At 39.8% G+C, this 26,866-nt stretch overlaps 1 protein-coding gene across 2 annotated transcripts in view; it reads left to right on the top strand.

Moving 5' to 3' along the window:
- purg (purine-rich element binding protein G) overlaps window positions 1-26,866 on the top strand; it is a 38,621-nt gene that overhangs the window by 5,302 nt on the left and 6,453 nt on the right. The window contains exon 2 of one of the 2 annotated variants that reach the window (XM_061980672.2): window positions 19,713-19,765. The exons of the other annotated variant lie outside the window; for it this stretch is intronic. The gene's annotated coding sequence lies outside the window, so the exon portion shown is untranslated. Of the gene's footprint in view, window positions 1-19,712; window positions 19,766-26,866 lie in introns of those variants that run through there. 2 annotated transcript variants of the gene reach the window in all.

Below are 26,866 nucleotides of genomic sequence, written 5' to 3'. Positions count from 1 at the left end.
ATAATCTTTAGATGAAACTTTGTTTCACTTGTTATAATAACCACTAGATGAGAAACTGTATTGTACAAACCCCGTTTCCATATGAGTTGGGAAATTTTGTTAGATGTAATTATAAACGGAATACAATGATTTGCAAATCATTTTCAACCCATATTCAGTTGAATATGCTACAAAGACAACATATTTGATGCTCAAACTGATAAACATTTTATTTTTTTTGCAAATAATCATTAACTTTAGAATTTGATGCCAGCAACACGTGACAAAGAAGTTGGGAAAGGTGGCAATAAATACTGATAAAGTTGAGGAATGCTCATCAAACACTTATTTGGAACATCCCACAGGTTAACAGGCAAATTGGGAACAGGTGGGTGCCATGATTGGGTATAAAAGTAGATTTCATGAAATGCTCAGTCATTCACAAACAAAGATGGGGCAAGGGTCACCACTTTGTCAACAAATGCGTGAGCAAATTGTTGAACAGTTTAAGAAAAACCTTTCTCAACCAGCTATTGCAAGGAATTTAGGGATTTCACCATCTACGGTCCGTAATATCATCAAAGGTTTCAGAGAATCTGGAGAAATCACTGCACGTAAGCAGCTAAGCCCGTGGCTGTACTGCATCAACAAGCGACATCAGTGTGTAAAGGATATCACCACATGAGCTCAGGAACACTTCAGAAACCCACTGTCAGTAACTACAGTTGGTCGCTACATCTGTAAGTGCAAGTTAAAACTCTCCTATGCAAGGCGAAAACTGTTTATCAACAACACCCAGAAACGCTGTCGGCTTTGCTGGGCCTGAGCTCATCTAAGATGGACTGATACAAAGTGGAAAAGTGTTCTGTGGTCTGACGAGTCCACATTTCAAATTGTTTTTGGAAACTGGACGTTGTGTCCTCCGGACCAAAGAGGAAAAGAACCATCCGGATTGTTATAGGCGCAATGTTGAAAAGCCAGCATCTGTGATGGTATGGAGGTGTATTAGTGCCCAAGACATGGGTAACTTACACATCTGTGAAGGCGCCATTAATGCTGAAAGGTACATATAGGTTTTGGAGCAACATATGTTGCCATCCAAGCAACATTACCATGGACGCCCCTGCTTATTTCAGCAAGACAATGCCAAGCCACGTGTTACATCAACGTGGCTTCATAGTAAAAGAGTGTGGGTACTAGACTGGCCTGCCTGTAGTCCAGACCTGTCTCCCATTGAAAATGTGTGGCGCATTATGAAGCCTAAAATACCACAACGGAGACCCCCGGACTGTTGAACAACTTCAGCTGTACATCAAGCAAGAATGGGAAAGAATTCCACCTGAGAAGCTTAAAAATGTGTCTCCTCAGTACCCAAACGTTTACTGAGTGTTGTTAAAAGGAAAGGCCATGTAACACAGTGGTGAACACGCCCTTTCCCAACTCCTTTGGCACGTGTTGCAGCCATGAAATTCTAAGTTAATTATTATTTGCAAAAGAAAAAAAAAGTTTATTAGTTTGAACATCAAATATGTTGTCTTTGTAGTGCATTCAACTGAATGTGGGCTGAAAAGGATTTGCAAATCATTGTATTCCGTTTCTATTTACATCTAACACAATTTCCCGACTCATATGGAAACGGGGTTTGTAGATACCACGATATTACTGTTTCAAAGTCTTCACAATACAAACAAAAACCTGGCGTGTAGTCTTTTTCTGGCGCTTTAGCATTGTCCGGGTCTGAAAATAAACAACGTCTCCCAGAATCATCTGCGCAGGAAGTGAAGGGTGTTTGTAGAAGATTAGAGGATTTTTTTAAAAAAATTTTTAACATTTCTTGAAAAAACAGTTTGAATTATGTTGCTAGCAAACAGAAAAACGAACCGTAGCGAAAACACAACCTCTTTGGCGGAGGTAAGAAAGTGTGCTTTCTGCAAAGCAAAGCGCACCAATTTTGTCTCGAGCGTTTCCAAGGCGACACAGAGCCAGCAGGTCACGTCGCAACGCATGGAGGGAAATCACACACAAAAAATACAAAGCGGTAAATAGGAGTGGAGTGAAAAACTACTTGATACATCCTCTATCCATCCATCCATTTGCATCCAGCTGCACTCGGGTGAAAGGCAGCGTACACCCTGAACAAATCGCCACCTTATAAACTGTCATCCAGAAAATATATTTAAATCCAGCGAAGCAAACATCAGTTTGTGAGGTATTTACATTATCAACAGTTAAATTGTTAGTTTACTTTTCAGAGAAATAGCATTTTCCAGACAGATATAAACATGTCCACTGTGGAGGACATTGCTTCTCAGAAAGTTAAAGGACACTAAAGTGAACATTATTGTTTTATACGGGATGATTATAATGTCACTTTACAGACATCAACTAAGTTGTTTTTTTCATATTTGCTCGAAACAATACATGTTCCTACGCAATTATTTGTATTTAAAAATACATGTTTGTATTAATAAATATGATTAGAAAATTTTAGCATTATTTTTGTGTTCAATTACAGTGTGTTTATCCTAAACATTCTTGCCACTTCATTTAATACATTTTAAGTCTTTTTTTTAATATATATATATACCACAATAATATCGTACCGTGTCCTTAATACAGTGATAATATTGTACAGTGAGATTTTGATACCGTTACATCCCTAAAAAAACACTCTGATGTGATTTGTGATATTAAAAGCTTTGTTTAGTACAAATGTTGTCGGTGATGCGTCAAAGGGGCTGACAACTGATAGTGTGTGTGTGTGTCTGTGTGTTTGTGTGCATCACAACTTGGTGTCGACTGTCAAAAAGTCAGTGAAATCAATTGATAGACGCTACATTACATACCACAGGTGTCAAACTCAAGGACGGGAGCCAGATCTGGCCCACGACATAATTTCATCTGGCCCGCAAACACCTGGAAATGAAATGAGTCAATAAAGTACTTAATATTTTGTCACTAAATGTAATAGATTTTTTTCATTTTGACAGAAACAATATATATACTGCATGAAATTGCATACCTTTTAAACTTAAATATTATCCATTATTGCAACAAATGTTACAGTATATTATCATACTTTCCAAACATGTTTTTGTCTAAATAAAACAAATAAAAAATACTTAACTTTACAGCAAACTACCCATCAAATTAATAAAAATGACAATACATTTTACGTTGTTATTTACAGCATATTACGGTAAATTGAAAAAAACTACTACTGTTTTTTGCGTTAAAATTCTGGTTATGAGCTGCCAGTTTTTGACTGTAAAATCTACGGTTGTTGTTTTAACTGTGTATTACCGGTACTGTAAATGGAAAGACGGTACATTTGTTTTTACGGTAGAAAAACTGTCCGCTAAATTGCCAGAATAAAAAATAACTTGTACTGTTTTTCCATTAACAATATAATGTTGTAAAAACCAATGTAAATTTAACACAAAAATTCTGGCAACTAAGCTGCCAGCTTTTTCCGTAAAACCCCCCACAAAAACAGTAGTACTGTTTTTCCACTTACCGTAAAATGTTGCAGAAGATTTAAAAAACACTATTTTACAGTAACATTTTTGTAAATGTAAAATGTTTACTGTAAAATCGACAGTCTACTTAAAACAATTTATATATTTAATAATGAAATCCAGAGGCAAATTAATACATTATTCGCTGTTACAAGCGGCCCTCTGTTGGCTGCTATGTGGCCTTCAATGAAAACCAGTTTGACATCCCTGTTATATACGGTATGTATTTTCTATTAAATAGTCACATAGTTCAATGATCAAAGTCCAGATGAAATTGTACGAAATAAACGTCCAGGATGTCCAAACATGGCCGATACGCGTGCACCCTATTTCACTGTGTTGGTCGCAGTCACGAGACAACAATGTGCATTTGGATTTTTGATAGATTATTCGGAGAAGCGTTACACAAAAACAAGCACCAATAAGTAAGAAGAGTTGGTTTAGCATAATAGGTTTCCTTCAGGGCAGAGGTCGGCAACCCAAAATGTTGAAAGAGCCATATTGGACCGAAAATACAAAAAAACATTTGTCTGGAGCCGCAAACAATCTAAAGCCTTATATAAGTGTTAAAATGAGGTGTTTATATTAGCTACACTAGCCTACTATCAAAATAACTATGTGTCGCAGGCTGATGCAAATCTTCGTTGACAGAAATGTTGAAATGTAATATTTATTCTACACATTTTTACAACATTAGAAAACATTACTAAAACGGATGCTTTTCAGAGGGTGTGATAACTCTGGGAAATGACTGGCTTACAAATAAAATAAAATGAGCTCAAATATACCTAAAACATGAGGCATAATGATGCATTATGTACATACAGCTAGCATAAATAGCATGTTAGCATCGATTAGCTTGCAGTCATGCAGTGACCACATATGTCTGATTAGCAATCCACACAAGTCAATAACATCAACAAAGGTCACCTTTGTAGATTCACACACAGCATAAAACGTTTGATGGACAAATAGAGACAAAGAAGGAGTGGCAATAAAACACGTCTTTCTGTGGCAGCATCAAGGAAAGTTGTACATGCAAGCAAACTACGGTGCGTTCAAATACTTCTGAAATTAAGACAAAATGGCGCACGCCAAATACTCTCATCAGTGAAGCATCCATAATATAAACAGTGGGATTTCTAACAATTAGGAAGGTGTGTGTCATGTTTGTCCTACAGAAACCATATTAAAACAAAAAATATATATTTTCCATTGTCATACATTTTTGAAAAAGCTCCAGGGAGCCACTAGCGTGGCGCTAAAGAGCCGCTTGCTCTACCCAAAAGTACGCTTCTTGGATGAAGGCGAGTAATGCAGACTTAAGTTGAGGGGGAGAATGCTGTGCAGTTCCCCACTTTTTTCCCCTTATGCGCATGGGAGAATATGGCCCACTGAAAATATTAGAATATTTTTTCTGGGTTTAAAACTTATGTTGCAAGCGATAGGTTGGTAGGTGTCTTGGCTTCTTTTTCTTCGTTTTCTGTTTTTTTTGTAGTGGACATCAACATAGGACACACAGCCGTTGTGGTTTCGGATGGCTTTCACAATGATTGATTGATGTGTGTTCGAGAATTTGCCTATTAAAGACAACTGATTTTGTAAGATAAAGCGATGAATTGCTTGTACCGTGGTACTTTGTGATCATTTAAAGGTGCAACATTTCTCACAGTAACATTTTTCAAAGAAAAAAATTATAACAAGAACACCACCGGATAGCTCTGATCTGGGCAAATTAAGGCCATTGAGCTTTTCAACCTGGCCCGCCGGACATTCCCAAATAGTTTTTTTAGATCTTTAAGATGGAAACTGTAGCTGCCATTATGATGTGCAGTGATTTTTTTAAATGACCGTAAGTCTTGAGCTATACAAAGTATAATAAGGGTTGTAATCTGCGCTTTTGCATGATATACTAGTTACTATGGTAATCTAAGTCACAGCCGCTCAGACGAGGCACCAAGCAGTGTGGGTGGGGAGCGTTTCCACAGAATGTTTCCAGAGCGGCAAGCCTGAAATGCGGGTGTCAGGGACAGACGCAGAAGGAGATTTTTCCAACAAAGTTAAAAAACTTAGTGATGTATCAGATATATCAGATTGTAGGTGGGTTTTTTTTAGCCTTTGCGTTCATATTTCGTTGTTTTTGTTGCATTTTTGTTGCATTTCGCTTGATTGTAAAATATGTCGATCAAAAGGGGGTGTAACGTTCATATGTTGTCAATATTCAGTGTTTTATCGTTCATAATTAATATTGTAAATCCCACATTCTTTATTTTCATGTACATTCTCGGTGTCTCATTCAGTAAAAATGTTTTTAATTCCATTCCGTTTTTTTCCCCTCTGGTTTATTAATAAAACGTCCTTTCAAAGTAAACTAATGTTTCTGAATTATTAGTACCAGTGTAGACAAAGATGCCGATGTTGTGGTTTTCAAGTAATAAGTAAATATCTAGTCAACGACAGCTGCGGTTGCTCCTTCTGGATACACTTCCCCTTAGTGTTTTAGATGAGAATTACAAGTCTGGCGCCACCCCCCACGGCAGAACTATGAATTCAACTAGAAGATTCCCACGGAAAAGTTCATGGGCCTGCTATCTGTGCCCTGAACCTCTGGCTCGGGGTCGTTCGAAGCTGGCACACTTCTAAGATGGCACCAAGTATCCAAATTACAGATGTCCGATAATATCGGACTGCCGATATTATCGGCCGATAAATGCTTTAAAATGTAATATCGGAAATTGTCGGTATCGGTTTCAAAAAGTAAAATTTATGACTTTTTAAAACGCAGCTGTACGGAGTGGTACACGGACGTAGGGAAAAGTACAGAGCGCCAATAAACCTTAAAGGCGCTGCCTTTGCATGCCGGCTCAATCACATAATACCTACGGCTTTTCACACACAAAAGTGAATGCAAGCATACTTGGTCAACAGCCATACAGGTCACACTGAGGGTGGCTGTATAAACAACTTTAACACTGTTACAAATATGCGCCACCCTGTGAACCCACACCAAACAAGAATGACAAACATCCGCACCGTAACACAACATAAACACAACAGAACAAATACCCAGAACCCCTTTCAGCGTTAACTCTTACGGGACGGTACAATATACACCCCCCGAACATTACCATGTTATGGTTCGCATTTAAGAGAAATTAGCAAAAAACCTTGGCATGCCCATTGGCGCTTGCTTTACAGCAGACCCATAACAAGACGCCGTCAGAGGGGATGCAAGCCACGTGACGCAAGACTACATTCCAATCTTAAGTCCAAAATGAAGGCGGACTTTGCCATGACGTCTTTTTCTTCGGTTGCGTGAAAATTGTGGAGAGCGGAATTTTGATAACTCTAGATGAAATCGTATGTACAAGTATTAAACGTTGTGAATGTTCAAACATGGCAGCGCGTGTCCACTTCTACTGTGGTCACACTCACAAGACAACAATGTGCATTTTGATTTTTGATAGTTCATTCAGAGTGGGGTTATGGCCATTTTATTTTCACCTCAATGGATGTTTTCTGGTGTCTCAATTAGAGACCGATATTATCGGACTGCCGATATTATCGGCCGATAAATGCTTTAAAATGTAATATCGGAAATTAACGGTATCGGTTTCAAAAAGTTAAATTTATAATTTTTAAAACGCTGCTGTGTACACGGACGTAGGGAGAAGTACAGAGCGCCAATAAACCTTAAAGGCACTGCCTTTGCAGGCCGGCCCAATCACATATTACCTACGGCTTTTCACACACACAAGTGAATGCAAGGCATACTTAGTCAACAGCCATACAGGTCACACTGAGGGTGACCATATAAACAACTTCAACACTGTTACAAATATGCGCCACACTGTGAACCCACACCAAACAAGAATTACAAACACATTTCGGGAGAACATCCGCACCGTAACACAACATAAACACAACAGAACAAATACCCAGAACCCCTTGCAGCACTAACTCTTCCGAGACGCTACAATATACACCCCCCGTTACACCCTAGACCTCAAACCCCCCCTGCCCCCCCAACCCCGCCCACCTCAACCTCCTCATGCTCTCTCAGGGAGAGCATGGGAGAGGATGTCCAAAATTCCAAGCTGCTGTTTTGAGGCATGTTAAAAAAAATAATGCACTTTGTGACTTCAATAATAAATATGGCAGTTCCATGTTGGCATTTTTTTCCATAACTTGAGTTGATTTATTTTGGAAAACCTTGTTATATTGTTTAATGCATCCAGCGGGGCATCACAACAAATTAGGCATAATAATGTCTTAATTCCACGACTGTATATATCGGTATCGGTTGATATCGGAATCTGTAATTAAGTGTTGGGGAATATCGGATATCGGCAAAAAAGCCATTATCGGACATCTCTAGTCTCAATTAAAGCGATCAAAATAGGTTTGATATTTTCGCAGCTGAGATAGGCTGCAGCACCCCCTGCCACCCCGAAAGGAACAAGCGGTAGGAAATGGATGGATGGATTTTTTTTTGAAGGTTTCTTTTATCATTTTATTTTGTGTGGCGTACGCTGCATCCAAACTTCAAGTGCAATATATTGTTTCACCTTAGATGCAAGTAAGAACAAAAGTACTTACGCCGATGGGGGAATAACGCGGCAGGCCAGATTTGACAGGGCAAGCCCACATTTAACGATTACTCCACCCAAAGTGGACATCTTGGATGAAGGCGTGCAGTGACAGACTTAAGTCAAGTGTCAAGAATCCACGTCGTTGCACCGTTTTTTTTTCTCCCACTGAAGCACATGGGAGAATAGAGCCATGAGTACAATAGAGAAGCATAAATACAAATCTTGGGTCTTCTTTATCCATCCTAGGCTCTGCAAATATGCTGCCTGTTCGAACTATTCACTGATAGGCAAGTAAACAACATGAAATTGAAGTTAAAAAAAAGGAAAATCATTGGTGTTTTTTAGTGTTATCATCAAAGTGCTGCTTTTATTAGAACTTGAATAGCGGTTTGGTTCAGACTAGTAATGGCCGAGAGATTTTAATTATTCACTTATCATTCTCGCGTTAACCACTTCACCAGTTTATTCATGTTCTTAATGTGGACATTGTGAAAATAAAACATATAGTTACTTTAATACTGTACTTTCTCAAATCTACTAACAGACACTGGGTCTCAAATAAGGTGTGTCAAAGTCAAGGCCCACGGGCCAGATCGGGCCCACGAATGAATTATCTACGGTCCCCGGGATGATATTTGATTAGTATTAGAACCGGCCCGCAGGCCACGGCCGCCTGCTGCTGTTTTGCACGCGCCAATACTCCATCAGTGTTTCAAAATTGGGTCCCACAGTCAATTTTTGGGGTGCCACTTTTTTGTAACCGTTTTGAAAACAAATGATAAATGTCTGCATTATCCTGTTATATCTCACATTCTATATTGTGTTTTGGAAAAAGGTTGTCATAAACATTATTTAATTCATAAAAAAAAAATAATACAAAAGAAAACACATTTTTATGCAAATGTGAGTATAATCAGTAATAAGCATTCATTCACTTTCTTCTTTCCTTCATGGATCTAGCCAATATTTTTTTCTATATTTTTATTGTAATATTTTCAGAATGCGTTTGTTCTATTTTTGGCCAAAGTAAGACAAAGAAAACAATCTGAAGTTGTCTTTATTTTTTTAGTTTTAATGCCATGATTTCAATAGTCTGGCCCGTATGTGTACAGATTTTCCTCCATGCGGTCCCTGAGCTCAAATGAGTTTGACACCCCTGCCCTAAATAAATACCCCAAATAACAGTCATAAAAGTACTAATTGTAAGTGTGTATAAACATATTTCAAGCCCAGTTCCAACCAACGGTTTTTAGTTTTCCAACATAAAATCTTACATATCCTATGTGAAAATAAAATAATGGCCATTTGCAACCACCTTGTGCAGTGTGTAATGATTTAATATGACATAAAATTCCTTCTCATTTTAAATGGAAACCAATCAGTAAGCCCACAATCATCTAAAAATATTCACAAATTGTTGGACCAAATTTGATTTGAAAATATTATCCTTCTTAATGCTAGTTTGAGTCTTTAAAATTCATGGAAGAATCCTAAATCAGACCCTTTACTATTGACCTGAGGTTTTGTGACCTTGCAATAGAGACGTGGTAAAGCTACATCATGACAGCTTGTGGTAAAGGTAGTTAACAAAAAGTCAACTATTCATCAAGATGAATGCCCAACAGACTGAGTGAGGTGAAAGCCACTTATTGTGATTCTGTTGTGTGTAGACTCATAGTTATTTGGATTTAGTGTGTTTGTTGTGTTTAGAGCAGTGGATCCGGCCCGCGTTATGAGTTTGCCAAGTATAAAAATGAGCCGAGATTTTTAAATGCAAGAAACTGCTGTTCTAAATGTGTCCATTAGATGTCGCAATAGCAATTATTTGTATCTTTGTAGATTATGCTACATATATATATAAAAAAAAAAAAAACACATAAACATCCCGTAATTAGATTTTGATATTATTCTTTTTATCTTGATAGCTTGATATCACATAATTTTTTCAGAAAGTATAAATAAAGACAAATAAAGATAGAACACTATTAACCGCAACATGTAAGTGTAAAAAAACCCCCAACAACATTATGATCAGAATGTGCTTGTTCTATTTTTAAACAAAGAAAAAAATCTGAAGTTGTCTTTATTTTTACGTTATCGTGCCGCAATTTTACCAGTCCGGCCCACATGGGAGTAGATTTTTCTCCATGTGGCCCCCGATCCAAAATGAGTTTGACACCCCTGGTTTAGAGTGTCTGGAATAATTATCAGGGTGAAATGATTTTCATATCAATGGACATGCACAAATAACTAGAAGTACAAATCATTTGAAAATGATGGATTACAATATGTACAATTATGAAAACAGATAACGATGGTGACGAGTAAATGTGGGTCAGGTTTTCATCACTTTAGCATATGCTAATTGTTTGGTACTTGGAATTATGTTGATTGAATTCCAAATGTACTCTCCAAAAAAAAATTTGAAAATAATATCTGCACTTTTGTAATCAGCTGACTATAGGGACTGTTTATATTAATGTCTTTGATGCCCAGTGATAATCATTGATCCGCTCCTGAGGTTGTGTAGTCACATCACGTTATGTCATCATATCCAAATAATAATTGAGTTTATTAAAAGTCAATTGAAATCAGCGAGCCAAACTCGAACAAACTGCAGGAGGTTACATTTTCACTGTTAACACACTCAAACGATTTATGAACTTGACCACTAAGTCCATACTGTCGATACTGTCATTTCATTATGTGACTTACAGATGAGAGAGATTTATTAATGATATGCAAATAGTCATGCAGTATACTTGAGCTATTAGCAACGCTTTTTTGTCTCTTCAGGGGCATGATAAAATGAACTCAGAGTTTAAGGGGAGTCATGCTCATCACAGACATACCTCACAATTTACTGTTGTACATATCTAAATACTTGTTAGGGATGAAGCAAATTCACACCTGTGAATGGTATCGTCGGTGGTATATCGGTGTCATGAACCATGTTTGTCTTTCTAAATTGCATTGTCAATCAAGATATAATGAAATATTAAATATATGTATTTTATTTCCTGTACCATTGCTTTTAAAGCACGTCATCAGGTTGTAGATTTTTCTCATTTCGCGAACAAGCAAACTCACAATTGTTTTTAGAAAATCCCATTTACAAGAGTCCAGCTGCTAAATCTGTGTACAGATGTTAAAGTCATTAACTGTCGAGGCCGAGCATGTTAGAGGAGTGAGTGTTTAAGTGTGTGGTTTGTTTAATCCAAAAGTAATGAAATGAGTATATAATTATGAAAGAGGTAAGGGACACCAAACAATAGCGGAAAGATGTTACATATCAAAGTGCAATTTGTCTTGAAAAAGAAACATGTAAGAAAAAAAGGAACCTACAGTTTGTAAAGTGTGTTTGTCTGTTGCGGAAGTGTTGGTTTTTTTGAGCAGTGGGTATAGAGATAGGTTTGAAAACTGTAGTAAATAAACGCACATGGTAAAAAGTGTACATTCTAGGTGTATGTTATGTAATATTATGGTGTCTCCTATACTCCTTTTTAAGTAAGAAACATGTCCGCCGATATTTTGTACTTTAGCACTTTCTTTAATGTGTACTGTACTCGTTCACCCTCTACATGTAAAGTACTGTATCGATATCCGTTACTTGCCTTGTAATGTTCGAAATGAAATGATTATGTCTGGAAATGGTCACCAAAACAACAGTGTATGCATGCTATTGGTTGGGTCCCAGTACTGTATAAAAGAAAAAGTATATGGAAAAAATGGTGCTATGTTACATTATGTAAAGGTGCTTTAATGGACGCAAATTAAATGCATGCCAAGAGGATTTATCAAAGTGGGAATAAAAGAGAAATGTGAAGTCTAACTGTTGTTCTCAAATTGTACCACTCAAGGATTTGGAATCCTTGGAAATGTTATTGATGTTCAGATTTATCAGATTGCTTTCTGGGTATTTATGAGTTAAACCAGTGTTTTTCAACCACTGTGCCTTGAGATACAGTCTGGTGTGCCGTGGCAGATTATGTAATTTCACCTAATCGGGTTAAAAATATTTTTTGCAAACCAGTAATTATAATCCGCAAATGTGCCATTGTTGAGTGTCTGTGCTGTCTCGAGCTCGACAGAGTAACCGTGTAATACTCTTCCATATCAGTAGGTGGCAGCAGGTAGCTAATTGCTTTGTAGATGCCGGGAACATGGTTTGTCATGATCACAATATGCGGGAGGCAGTGTGCAGGTAAAAAGATATCTAACACTTAAACCAAAAATAAACACAAGGCGAGTGCCGCTAAGAAAAGGCATTGAAGCTTAGGGATGGCTATGCAAATCGAAACTAAAACTGAATTGGCTGCAAAATAAACAAAACCAGAATGCTGGACGACAGCAAAGACTTACAGCGTGTGGGGCAAAGATGCCGTCCACAAAGTACATCCATACATGACATGACAATCAACAATGTCCCCACAAAGAAGAATAGCGTCCGCACAACTTAAATAGTCTTGATTGCGAAAACAAAGCAGGTGCGGGGAATAGCGTTCAAGGAAGACATGAAACTGCTACAGGAAAATACCAACAAAAGAGAAAAAGTCCCCAAAATAGGAGCGCAAGACAATAACTAAAACACAGGAAAACACCCAAAAACTCAAAATAAGTCACGTCGTGATGTGACAGGTCGTGACAGTACACCTACTTTGAGACAAGAACTATAGTGATGCATGGTTGGTTAAGGTTTAAATTCATATCCAACAATTGCGTGAACGACTTTTTATTGTCAATATCAGCTACTGAGTTTCATTTTTTTATGTTTTCTGCTGGTGGTGTGCCTCAGAATTTTTTCAATGACAAAAATGTGCCTCGGCTCAGAAAAGGTTGAAAAACACTGAGTTAGACGCAGTGCAGATGCTCTCGGCGATTCACTGCCTGACAAAGTAGGGGAATGTTCAGTGTTTCCCATTATTTATATCCCAGTAAATCCCATGATTCCCGAGCGTGGCCACCGCTGCTGCTCACTGCTCTCCTCACCTCCCAGGGGGTGGAACAAGGGGATGGGTCAAATACAGAGGGTAATTTCACCACACCTAGTGTGTGTGTGACTAACAGTGGTACTTTAACTTTAACTTTATTTTGCCCTACCAATGTTTCAGGTGGAATTTCCAAATTAGTACTGATCCACAGCTCACACAAATCCAAACGAAAACGTGTCTGTTGACAGGTGCATCGCGTTTGTGCCAGCAGTCAACCCTAAGACTTCCTTTTTAATAATCACAATCATGTAGATGTTTTGTGTCTTGAAATATCGTTTAATAAATGCTAGGTAAGTAAAATGTATATCCTTATATTTAAGTTTGGAAATAAAAAGGGTTTGATTGATAGAAGAAATGTGGGGAGAAAAGTTGTGTTTTTTATTTTCATCAGTGTCAGAATCAGAAATACTTTATTAATCCCCAAGTGGAAATTACGATTTTCAGCACAATCCCATTCAAGATCAGACAAACATTATAAGGAGACAGAACAGGATCGCTGACGGGTCTGCCAACTTCCGGCACCCCTTAAGGTGAGAAACAAGTAAACGCTGGGAGGGTGAGAAAAAAAAAATTCAGTCTAAGCCATACTTGCCAACCCTCCTGATTTTCCCAGGAGACTCCCGAATTTCAGTGCCCCTCCCGAAAATCTCCCGGGGCAACCATTCTCCCGAATTTCTCCCGATTTCCACCCGGACAACAATATTGGGGGCGTGCCTTAAAGGCACTGCCTTTAGCGTCCTCTCTCACCTGAAAAGGAGACTATTATATATGTCTCCGTTATCCATAGGTTTATCTATAACCCATAAAGTAGGCAGGCACGGAGCTATTTCTCAGCGTGTGTTTATTCCAGCCGGCACGTTAATACACTGACATACAACATCCGGATTCCCATCATGCATTGCTTCAAAACTACAGCAAGTAGTAATGTCCAAAAACATAACAGAGACGAAGCAGAAGAACGAAGAAGAGACATGGCGACGACGAGTAAGAAGAAGAAGTACGCTTGCAAGTTCCAAAATGATTGGAAAAAATAATTTCTGCCTGCACATTTTGTAGATCAGACTTCTCCATTGAACACGGTGGCCGAACGGATATACATCAACAGATTCTTTATCCATCCATCCATCCATCCATCTTCTTCCGCTTATCCGAGGTCGGGTCGCGGGGGCAGCAGCTTAAGCAGAGAAGCCCAGACTTCCCTCTCCCCAGGCACTTCGTCCAGCTCCTCCCGGGGGATCCCAAGGCGTTCCCAGGCCAGCCGGGAGAGATAGTCTTCCCAGCGTGTCCTGGGTCTTCCTCGTGGCCTCCTACCGGTCGGACGTGCCCGAAACACCTTCCTAGGGAGGCGTTCGGGTGGCATCCTGACCAGATGCCCGAACCACCTCATCTGGCTCCTCTCGATGTGGAGGAGCAGCGGCTTTACTTTGAGCTCCCCCCGAATGACAGAGCTTCTCACCCTATCTCTAAGGGAGAGCCCCGCCACTTGGCGGAGGAAACTCATTTCGGCCGCTTGTACCCGTGATCTTGTCCTTTCGGTCATGACCCAAAGCTCATGACCATAGGTGAGGATGGGAACGTAGATCGACCGGTAAATCGAGAGCTTTGCCTTCCGGCTCAGCTCCTTCTTCACCACAACGGATCGATACAGCGTCCGCATTACTGAAGACGCCGCACCGATCCGCCTGTCGATCTCACGATCCACTCTTCCCCCACTCGTGAACAAGACTCCGAGGTACTTGAACTCCTCCACTTGGGGCAAGATCTCCTCCCCAACCCGGAGATGGCACTCCACCCTTTTCCGGGAGAGAACCATGGACTCGGACTTGGAGGTGCTGATTCCCATCACAGTCGCTTCACACTCGGCTGCTAACCGATCCAGTGAGAGCTGAAGCCATCAGGACCACATCATCTGCAAATAGCAGTGACCTAATCCTGCAGCCACCAAACCAGATCCCCTCAACGCCCTGACTGCGCCTAGAAATTCTGTCCATAAAGGTTATGAACAGAATCGGTGACAAAGGGCAGCCTTGGCGGAGTCCAACCCTCACTGGAAACATGTCCGACTTACTGCCGGCAATGCGGACCAAGCTCTGACACTGATTATACAGGGAGCGAACTGCCACAATAAGACAGTCCGTTACCCCATACTCTCTGAGCACTCCCCACAGGACTTCCCGGGGTACACGGTCGAATGCCTTCTCCAAGTCCACAAAGCACATGTAGACTGGTTGGGCAAACTCCCATGCACCCTCAAGGACCCTGCCGAGAGTATAGAGCTGGTCCACAGTTCCACGACCAGGACGAAAACCACACTGTTCCTCCTGAATCCGAGGTTTGACTATCCGGCGTAGCCTCCTCTCCAGTACACCTGAATAGACCTTACCGGGAAGGCTGAGGAGTGTGATCCCACGATAGTTGGAACACACCCTCCGGTTCCCCTTCTTAAAGAGAGGAACCACCACCCCGGTCTGCCAATCCAGAGGTACCGCCCCCGATGTCCACTCGATGTTGCAGAGTCTTTTCAACCAAGACAGCCCCACAACATCCAGAGCCTTAAGGAACTCCGGGCGGATCTCATCCACCCCCGGGGCCTTGCCACCGAGGAGCTTTTTAACTACCTCGGCAACCTCAGCCCCAGAAATAGGAGAGCCCACCACAGATTCCCCAGGCCCTGCTTCCTTATAGGAAGACGTGCTGGTAGGATTGAGGAGGTCTTCGAAGTATTCCCTCCACCGATCCACAACATCCGCAGTCGAGGTCAGCAGAGCACCATCCCCACCATACACGGTGTTGACACTGCACTGCTTCCCCTTCCTGAGGCGGCGGATGGTGGTCCAGAATTGCTTCGAAGCCGTCCGGAAGTCTTTTTCCATGGCCTCCCCTAACTCCTCCCATGTCCGAGTTTTTGCCTCCGCGACCGCTGAAGCCGCACACCGCACACCGCTTGGCCTGTCGGTACCTGTCTGCTGCATCAGGAGTCCCATGGGACAGATTATTTATATAAATATATATATATATATATATATATATATATATATATATATATATATATATATATATATATATATATATATATATAAGAAACGTGAAAACCTTATATATCCTCAACACCCCCAAACCCCCACCCCCATCTCCCGAATTCGGAGGTCTCAAGGTTGGCAAGTATGGTCTAAGCCTGGGCCCCTGGAGAGGGAATCCAGACTGAGGCCAAGGGAAAAAAACATCATAGCTATAGCACAGTGTTTTTCAACCACTGTGCCATGGCACACTAGTGTGCCGTGAGATACAGTCTGGTGTGCCGTGGGAGATTATCTAATTTCACCTATTTGGGTTAAAAATATTTTTTGCAAACCAGTAATTATAGTCTGCAAATGATGTGTTGTTGTTGAGTGTCGGTGCTGTCTAGAGCTCGGCAGAGTGACCGTGTAATACTCTTCCATATCAGTAGGTGGCAGCCAGTAGCTAATTGCTTTGTAGATGTCGGAAACAGCGGGAGGCAGTGTGCAGGTAAAAAGGTATCTAATGCTTAAACCAAAAGTAAACAAAAGGTGAGTGAAAAGGCATTGAAGCTTAGGGAAGGCTATACAAAACGAAACTAAAACTGAACTGGCTACAAAGTAAACAAAAACAGAATGCTGGACGACAGCAAAAACTTACTGTGGAGCAAAGACGGCGTCCACAATGTACATGACAATCAACAATGTCCCCGCAAAGAAGGATAAAAACAACTGCAAAATTCTGGACTGCTAAAACAAAGTAGATGCAGGAAATATCGCTCAAAGGAAGACATGAAACTGCTACTGGAAAATACCAAAAAAAGTGGAAAAAGCCACCAAAATAGGAGCGCAAGACAAGAACTAAAACACTACACACAGGAAAACAGCAATAAACTCCAAATAGGTCAGGGCGTGATGTGACAGGTGGTGACAGTACACCTATTGAGACAAGAGCTATAGTGATGCATGCTTGGTCATGGTTTGAATTCATATACAACAATTGCGACAACGACTTTTTACTGTCAACTGAGTTTTGTTTTTGAAGGATTTCTGCTGGTGGTGTGCCAACGCAAAAAATGTGCCTTGGCTCAAAAAAGGTTGAAAAACACTGCTATAGCACATATAAGCATGTGTGTAAGAGGGACACATCAAAGAACACAAAGGACATTAAAGACATTAAAAGAGCAGAGCTGATGCAACCAGCCATTTCTGCATACAGCTACAAAAGTAAAAAACAACAACAAAAACATATACACTATGGTGGCCTCTGCAGTGTTCCACGCCATTGTCTGCTGGGGTGGGGGAGGAGCAGACCCAACAAAGCAACCAAGACAGCCGACTCCACCCTTGGCCGCCCACCAACTCTCCGCCAGTGTCCAGTCCGCATGGATGAGCGGGGATGCGTTTAAGGAGACCGAGGTGTCCGATATCTGCTCATTCAGCCAAGACACTGTGAAGCTTGTCCATCCCGACAGCCACTACAGCGGCGCAATCTGGAAAAAAAACTTTCATGCGTTGTCTTTCTTTGTTTGAAGTTGTATGAACAAAATCACAATGTACACGATAAGAATTTAATTAAGATGCAATATTTTCCATATTCAAACAAACCCTGAATCTAATCTATTTATTCATATCATGTTGTAACGGTTTTGTTACAAGTCAGTGTTGGCAGTCAGTAATACTGTATGGGGTACAAAATACAAAAAATTAGCTGAAAGCTAGCAAAAATTGTTAGCATGCTAATATAAGAGACGGCATACTTCTAAGATGGCGCCAAGTATCGAAATTCATGAGTTATTGGTTACAACATACAAAATGAGCTAAAAGTTATCAAAGACAAAAAAATCGTTAGCATGTTAATGTTCTCACGTCACGCATGTTAGCATACTTGCTGTGTGTACTGTATGGGGCGCCGATTGTAAAAGTTCAGTTACACTTTTCGAGCAAATATATTTTTCAGATTTAACTCACTTTTCTCAAATTTAGCTATTTTTCCATCACATTTAAGTTTAACTTAAATTATTATAATTTAAATTAACTTAAAAACTCAAAAAATGATATCTAAATGTTGAATCTAAATTTAAATCTTAAATCTAAACCTATATCTTAAATGTTACATCCAAACCTAAATCCATCCATCCATCTTCTTCCGCTTATCCGAAGTTGGGTCGCGGGGGCAGCAGCCTAAGCAGGGAAGCCCAGACTTCCCTCTCCCCAGCCATTTCGTCCAGCTCCTCCCGGGGGATCCCAAGGCGTTCCCAGGCCAGCTGGGAGACATAGTCTTCCCAACGTGTCCTGGGTCTTCCCCGTGGCCTCCTACCGGTCGGACGTGCCCGAAACACCTCCCTAGGGAGGCGTTCGGGTGGCATCCTGACCAGATGCCCGAACCACCTCATCTGGCTCCTCCCATGTGGAGGAGCAGTGGCTTTACTTTGAGCTCCCCCCGGATGACAGAGCTTCTCACCCTATCTCTAAGGGAGAGCCCCGCCACCCGGCGGAGGAAACTCATTTCGGCCGCTTGTACCCGTGATCTTGTCCTTTCGCTCATAACCCAAAGCTCATGACCATAGGTGAGGATGGAAACGTAGATCGACTGATAAATTGAGAGCTTTACCTTCCGGCTCAGCTCCTTCTTCACCGCAACGGATCGATACAGCGTCCGCATTACTGAAGACGCCGCACCGATCCGCCTGCCGATCTCACGTTCCACTCTTTCTTCACTTGTGAACAAGATTCCGAGGTACTTGAACTCCTCCACTTGGGGCAAGATCTCCTCCCCAACCCGGAGATGGCACTCCACCCTTTTCCGGGCGAGAACCATGGACTTGGACTTGGAGGTGTTGATTCCCATCACAGTCGCCCAAACCTAAATGTTAAGTTTAAATCTAAATGTGAGTGCTAAATGTTAAATCAAAATCTAAATGTTAAATCTAAATACATATTTTAAATCTATTTCTTAAACCTAAACATGAGTACTAAATGTTAAATCTAAATCTTAAATCTAAATTTGAGCACTAAATATTAAATCTAAATTTAAATCCAAACCTAAATGTTAAATCTAAATATTTAAAAAAATCTAAATGTGAGCGTTAAATGTTAAATCAAAACATAAACCTAAATCTTAAATCCAAATGTTCACCTAAATCTAAATCTAAATGTGAGCGCTAAAAATTTCGCCAAGAGTAAAGATTAATATTTATAAAATGTCAATATTCCACCAATCCGAGGTCTCTCAGCTGCAAAGTACCGCCAACATCTCTGCCTCTCAGTGCATGACACTTCTGCATCTTCCTCACTGCAGAAAAAGGAAACATGACAGATGCTGAATGACAATTTAATACAAATAAAGATGCTTATTTTTGAAAATGTAAGCTCCAATCCTGTGAATGTGCATGGTGTGATGCTTAAAGGGATTTCAGTCAAATCTCTGTATTCCATTTGTATATATGGGTAAGATTACTTCCAGCTAAAGGGGAGAAAACATTACAAAATCTGACAAAAAACACAACCAGCATAGTCAAAAGGAGTATTTATTAAAAAAAAATCCATGTTAGCATTTGCATCAGCTCACCCATCAACAGAACAAAAGAGGAAAGTCCTGTGTAGTTCTTCACCATTGAGTCTTTTGTCTTTTAGGAAATTCTCATCCAGACTCATTTTGGAGAGCTCTTCATTCAGCTTTCTTTTCTCCTTCAAGCTGATTAATACCTCAAGTGTGAGGCTACATCCCTGCCTATTGGAGCACCATCTTCATCCTGCTGCATCTGATGATCCTTCTAACATCAGGTGCAGTGTTTTCTGATGGGGATGACAATAACAATTAACTTTCATTTCATACATCAGAGTTTGAAACCCACTGGAATATGGAATATACATGTACATATATGTACATGTACATACATATATACATGTACATACATTATATACATATATATATATATATATATATATATATATATATATATATTTATATATATATATATATTTATATATATAATGTGTGTATTACATGTACATACAATATATATATACATACATATATAATGTATGTACATGTATATATGTATGTACATATGTACATATGTACATGTACATACCTTATATATACATATAATTATAATGTATGTACATATACATGTACATACATTATATATATATAAATATATGTATAATGTATGTACATGTATATATGTATACATTATTTATGTATATATAGATATATATACACACACACACATTCATATACATACATGCATATATAAACATATACATATACAGTCTAGTCTAAATATTGCATTATTGTCAATACCACTGAGAACATTAAAATACAACAATTCCTTTGCACTGTATAATAATTTCATGTATGAAGTTTGCATAAAAAACCGCGTGAAAAGGTAAGTGTTGAGAAAATTATGATGGATTAAATGTGCTCACACTTCATTGATCCTGTCACTAGATGGAGATGTTGACCTTTCACTACCCGACCGGCACCGAAAGACCCGATCGATCCACGCATGCGCAAAGCCCACGTTACTTCCCGTCAACTTGGTTTACGGCAATTATGTTCGTTCGCTCGTAGATATCTAATATAGAGATGCTGCATCCACCGTTACTGCCTATTGGCGCCGACTAGCCGTAGGGCCGCCATCTTAAACCGGTCAACATCTCCATCTAGTGACAGGCTCAATGAAGTGTCAGCACTTTTAATCCATCACTGAAGTGCAAATGAATTGTGGTATTTTAATGTTTACAGTGGGATTAACAATAATACAATATTCAGACTAGACTGTAGACCGGTATTTTGCAAACACCTTTCATCATTAATTATGTTGTAGTGGTACTCACTGGACTATATTTTCGCACACTTGTATGACAAAGGTCCTTGAATATAAACATAATTGTATATATATATATATATGTATATATATATATATATATATATATATATATATATATATATATACATACACACATTAGGTCAGGAAAAAACACAGGCTATATCATTCCTACAAGTCTGTTTCGCAGGTTTCCCTGCTCGTCAGGGGAATATATATATATATATATATATATATATATATATATCTCCTGATGATTGAGGGAACCCCCTCATGAAACAGGCCTGTAGAGATGAAATAGTCTTGTGATTTTTTTCCCACACATACATATATATATATATATATATATATATATATATATATATATATATATATATATATATATATATATATATATATATATATATATATATATATATGTCTTAATAAGGTTATCCAAAAAATAGTGCTCGATACCGTAGTAGAGCGCAATATATGTATGTGTGGGGGAAAAAAAATCACAAGACTATTTCATCTCTACAGGCCTGTTTCATGAGGGGTTCCCTCAATCATCAGGAGATTTTAATGGGAGCATTCACATACCATGGTTTATATAGGGCACAGAGTGGGTGGGTACAGGCTGGTGTAGGGGCGTGGTGATTGGCTCATGTGTTGCCTAGGATGTGTTTCCGTCTGTGGCGGCATGCTGATACAATTTCGCTGCGCTTGTTGAGGGATGACAGGTCTGGACGGTATATAATAAACAGTTTCTCTTTCAAGCATAGGTTGCATCTTTTATTACCACTATTGTAAGGTGTGCTGGATGCAAGAATTTGCCATGTTATTGAATATTCAACATTATTGTCTTTGAGGTCCCAAATGTGTTTGCTGAGTTCTGTGGTATTCCGCAGGTTTTGGTTCCTGAAAGAAGCCTTGTGATTGTTCCATCTGGTTTTAAACTCTCCCTCGGTTAATCCTACATATGTGTCGGATGTGTTAATGTCCTTGCGTGTTACCTTAGATTGGTAAACAACTGATGTTTGTAAGCACCCCCCGTTGAGAGGGCAATCAGGTTTCTTGCGGCAGTTGCAGCCTTTGTTGGTTTTGGGGTCGCTCTGTCCGGGGGCCGACGGCTCATTTGCAATTGTTTTGTTGTGGTTTGAGATAATTTGTCGTATATTGTTCATACAGCTGTAGCTCAATTTAATGTTGTTCTTGTTGAATACTTTTCTTAGGGTGTTGCCTTTGGGGAAGTGTTTGTCAATCAGACTGAGGAATTTGTGGCCAATGTTAGTTGAGACGTTTTTGCTGTTTATTATATACCGTCCAGACCTGTCATCCCTCAACAAGCGCAGCGAAATTGTATCAGCATGCCGCCACAGACGGAAACACCTCCTAGGCAACACATGAGCCAATCACCACGCCCCTACACCAGCCTGTACCCACCCACTCTGTGCCCTATATAAACCATGGTATGTGAATGCTCCCATTAAAATCTCCTGATGATTGAGGGAACCCCTCATGAAACAGGCCTGTAGAGATGAAATAGTCTTGTGATTTTTTTCCCACACATAAATATATATATATATATATATATATATATATATATATATATATACATATATATATATATATATATATATATATTCACAAAATAATATATAATGATGTATAATATCATTGGATTGGCAGACCGGGGTGGTGGTTCCTCTCTTTAAAAAGGGGAACCGGAGGGTGCGTTCTAACTATCGTGGGATCACACTTCTCAGCCTTCCCGGTAAGGTCTATTCAGGTGTACTGGAGAGGAGGCTACGCCGGATAGTCGAACCTCGGATTCAGGAGGAACAGTGTGGTTTTCGTCCTGGTCGTGGAACTGTGGACCAGCTCTATACTCTCGGCAGGGTCCTTGAGGGTGCATGGGAGTTTGCCCAACCAGTCTACATGTGCTTTGTGGACTTGGAGAAGGCATTCGACCGTGTCCCTCGGGAAGTCCTGTGGGGAGTGCTCAGAGAGTATGGGGTTTCGGACTGTCTGATTGTGGCGGTCCGCTCCCTGTATGATCAGTGTCAGCTTGGTCCGCATTGCCGGCAGTAAGTCAGACACGTTTCCAGTGAGGGTTGGACTCCGCCAAGGCTGCCCTTTGTCACCGATTCTGTTCATAACTTTTATGGACAGAATTTCTAGGCGCAGTCAAGGCGTTGAGGTGATCCGGTTTGGTGGCTGCAGGATTAGGTCTCTGCTTTTTGCAGAAGATGTGGTCCTGATGGCTTCATCTGGCCAGGATCTTCAGCTCTCACTGGATCGGTTCGCAGCCAAGTGTGAAGCGACTGGGATGAGAATCAGCATCTCCAAGTCCGAGTCCATGGTTCTCGCCAAGAAAAGGGTGGAGTGCCATCTACGGGTTGGGGAGGAGATCTTGCCCCAAGTGGAGGAGTTCAAGTACCTCAGAGTCTTGTTCACGAGTGAGGGAAGAGTGGATCGTGAGATCGATAGGCGGATCGGTGCGGCGTCTTCAGTAATGCGAACACTGTATCGATCCGTTGTGGTGAAGAAGGAGCTGAGCCGGAAGGCAAAGCTCTCAATTTACCGGTCGATCTACATTCCCATCCTCACCTGTGGTCATGAGCTTTGGGTTATGACCGAAAGGACAAGATCACGGGTACAAGCGGCCGAAATGAGTTTCCTCCGCCGGGTGGCGGGGCTCTCCCTTAGAGATAGAATGAGAAGCTCTGTCATCCGGGGGAGCTCAAAGTAAAGCCGCTGCTCCTCCACATGGAGAGGAGCCAGATGAGGTGGTTCGGGCATCTGGTCAGGATGCCACCCGAGCGCCTCCCTAGGGAGGTGTTTAGGGCACGTCCGACCGGTAGGAGGCCACGGGGAAGACCCAGGACACGTTGGGAAGACTATGTCTCCCGGCTGGCCTGGGAATGCCTCGGGATCCCCCGAGAGGAGCTGGACGAAGTGGCTGGGGAGAGGGAAGTCTGGGCTTCCCTGCTTAGGCTGCTGCCCCCGCGACCCGACCTCGGATAAGCGGAAGAAGATGGATGGATATATAATATACCGGTACTTACATTATTATATAATATATAATACATATATATATGTATATATATATATATATATATATATATATATATATATATATATATATATATATGTATATGTGTATATATATATATATATATATATATATATATATATATATATATATATATATATATACATATATATAAACATATATACCGTATTTTTTGGAGTATAAGTCGCACCTGCCGAAAATGCACAATAAAGAAGGAAAAAAACATATATAAGTCGCACTGAAGTATAAGTCGCATTTTTTGGGGAAATGTATTTGACAAAAGCCAACACCAAGAATATACATTTGAAAGGCAATTTAAAATAAATAAAGAATAGTGAACAACAGACTGAATAAGTGTACGTTATATGAGGCATAAATAACCAACTGAGAACGTGCCTGGTATGTTAACGTAACATATTATGGTAAGAGTCATTCAAATAACTATAACATATAGAACATGCTATATGTCTACCAAACAATCTGTCACTCCGAATCGCTAAATCCCATGAAATCTTTTACGTCTAGTCTCTTACATGAATGAGATAAATAATATTATTTGATATTTTACGGTAATGTGTTAATCATTTCACACATAAGTCGCTCCTGAGTATAAGTCGCACCCCCGGCCAAACTATGAAAAAAACCGCGACTTATAGTCCGAAAAATACGGTACACATATATATGTATATACATATGCAAATATATATATATGCAAAAAGACATTTTGCAAAACAGAGAAAATAAGAAAATAACTACTTTAATGTACAGAGATTTAAATTATGGAACCAAACCTTCCCTGTACCTTGTGATGGATTCACTAGGCTGCTGTTGTTTTTCAGGGCTCAAAGGTGGTAGCTTTTGTCACACAGCACACATCACCGGACAGCTTCTGTAGTGTCTGCCAGACTACACATCCTCCTACGTAGACCAGACAATTGTCCACCAGACCAGCAATCCGAGTGGGAAGTTAACTGTGGTCACACACGATGGCCAAAAGGTTGGCAAATGGAGATGGGTGTTTTTCTGCAGTTTCAGCAGAGGACATCTCTACTGCAGAGAGAGAACCTGTGATTATCTTGAGCTGCCACAATACTGGTCTCACTTTGTAAGACACCAAAGCGAACCATCAAACGGCGGAAATGACCTGGAACTGGCATTCAGCTGGGTTGTCGTTCCTGTTGCCTTACATGAAAAACGGACACATTACAGAATTACACCCAAAGCATAGCATATAAAGACATAATTTGTTTCCAGAATGTATTATAGTTAAAACATCATCAACCCTAACTGATGCTCTGACTGATTTAAGCTCCAAGGGATCCTGGATGAACCTAGAGGTGAGGACATAGCCAAGAACAGTTCCGGAATCACCACCATCCGTGTGTCCATATTGATGACAAATCTGATCAATCACAATTACCTGTATCGTGTTCTTCCTTGTTCTTTCTGTGGCTCAAAGAGGAGTTGAATACCTGTTCAAGATGGCGGACAAATTTCCTGCGCCACAGCACCCAATGCAGCATCTTTTTTTTAATGATATCTATGCGTTTGCTGCCTATGGTTCACCGTTATCATTTTTATTCTAGTGATCTTTATTTAAAAAACAACACCATATAAAATATACCATACAAAACAAAACTACAGTTGTTTAAATATAGTGTTTATTTTGAAACCGTACAGAAAGCTGAACGATGTGCTCAGCTGCCTTAAATAGCAAATAATTAGATGTTTTTCACATCAAATACTGTACATCATTTTACAATACTGATCATTTAAAATGTTTACTTTTTGTTAGGCCGCAGACAATAATTTAAGTTAAGTGCCTTGTTTAAAAAAAACATTAAAAAATAAACCTCGTGTGTCATTCATTGCAATGACAGAAGATAAAAAATGTAATTGTGGCGCTGATACTCCTGATTTTTTTAAATCTACCCTTTGTTTTTTTTTATTCTCTTACTACTATGTAATCTATTCTCTGAATAAATAATATTAATAGTGAACCATTGATAAACGATTTAAAATATCACAGTTCGTACCGTTGCAAAGATGCGCCTTCATAAAATATTTATAGAAAGGAAAAGTGTATTTGGATTTACACAGTATGAAAAAATACTTGAAAAGGATTTTTCCCTTTGCAACCTCATTATACTATTGTCTAAGTTGTATATTCATAAATGTAAGGTTCTTTATACCCAACCTGTTTTTGTGCCTTTAAATAAGAGTTCCTTTAAAACGCTACCTACCTCGAGCAACCAAAAAGCTGTGAAAACTATGCTCCAAATTTAAAATATTTACAGAACTTGTGTGAGCATATACCTATACCTTGCGGTTAGACTGTCCGCCCTGAGACTGGTAGATTGTGAGTTCAAACCCCGGCCGAGTCATACCAAAGACTTTAAAATTGGGACCCGTTACCTCCCTGCTTAGCACTCAGCATCAAGGGTTGGAATTGGGGGTTAAATCACCAAAATGATTTCCTTACTGCTCCCCTCACCTCCCAGGGGGTGAACAAGGGGATGGGTCAAATGCAGACAATAATTTCACCACACCTAGTGTGTGTGTGACAATCATTGGTACTATAACTTTTTAACTTTAACACATTTATATATATATATATATATATATATATATATATATATATATATATATATATATATATATATATATATATATATATATATATATATATATATATATCCCGCCTTCCGCCTGAATGCAGCTGAGATAGGCTCCAGCACCCCCCGCGACCCCAAAATATATATATATATATACGTTAGGTCAGGAAAAGACACAAAAGGCTATATCATCCCTACAAGCCTGTTTTGTAGGTTTCCCTGCAAAACAGGCTTGTAGGGATGATATAGCCTCTTGTGTTTATTCATTCATGACCTAACGTA

Source organism: Nerophis lumbriciformis, linkage group LG20 (assembly GCF_033978685.3).
Source record: "Nerophis lumbriciformis linkage group LG20, RoL_Nlum_v2.1, whole genome shotgun sequence".
Classification (NCBI taxonomy): domain Eukaryota; kingdom Metazoa; phylum Chordata; class Actinopteri; order Syngnathiformes; family Syngnathidae; genus Nerophis; species Nerophis lumbriciformis.
The sequence above is the reverse complement of the archived record's forward strand: the minus strand, read 5'-3'. Positions and strand labels throughout refer to the sequence as shown.